Source organism: Penaeus monodon, chromosome 23 (genome assembly GCF_015228065.2).
Source record: "Penaeus monodon isolate SGIC_2016 chromosome 23, NSTDA_Pmon_1, whole genome shotgun sequence".
Taxonomy (NCBI): Eukaryota; Metazoa; Arthropoda; class Malacostraca; order Decapoda; family Penaeidae; genus Penaeus; species Penaeus monodon.
In genome coordinates this window covers 15144148-15144458 of record NC_051408.1, presented here as the reverse complement: position 1 = coordinate 15144458, position 311 = coordinate 15144148, and positions in this window count along the sequence as shown.

Sequence of the window (311 nt, the reverse complement as noted above, 5' to 3'; positions counted from 1 at the left end):
CAACGTGGAACTCGATGGTACCAATACTAGAATGCTCAGAATAGCCCCAACTATATCTTAGAAACAGCATCCCACCCAAATTACAACTCCATAGGTCTATCCCCCAGGTATCAACAATTCTTAGTGTGCGGAGAGTGCGTTCTGCTGACCTTGCTAGTGACCTTTTGCTCTGGGTTCCACGCCATGACATATAGCGAGTGGGTCGACCAGCCACCCCTTACATTGGCCAACTGTGTAGACACACAGGCTGCCTGCCTGAAGACCTACCAACTGTAATGGAAGACCGTGATTTATGGCGTAATAGGCCGTAT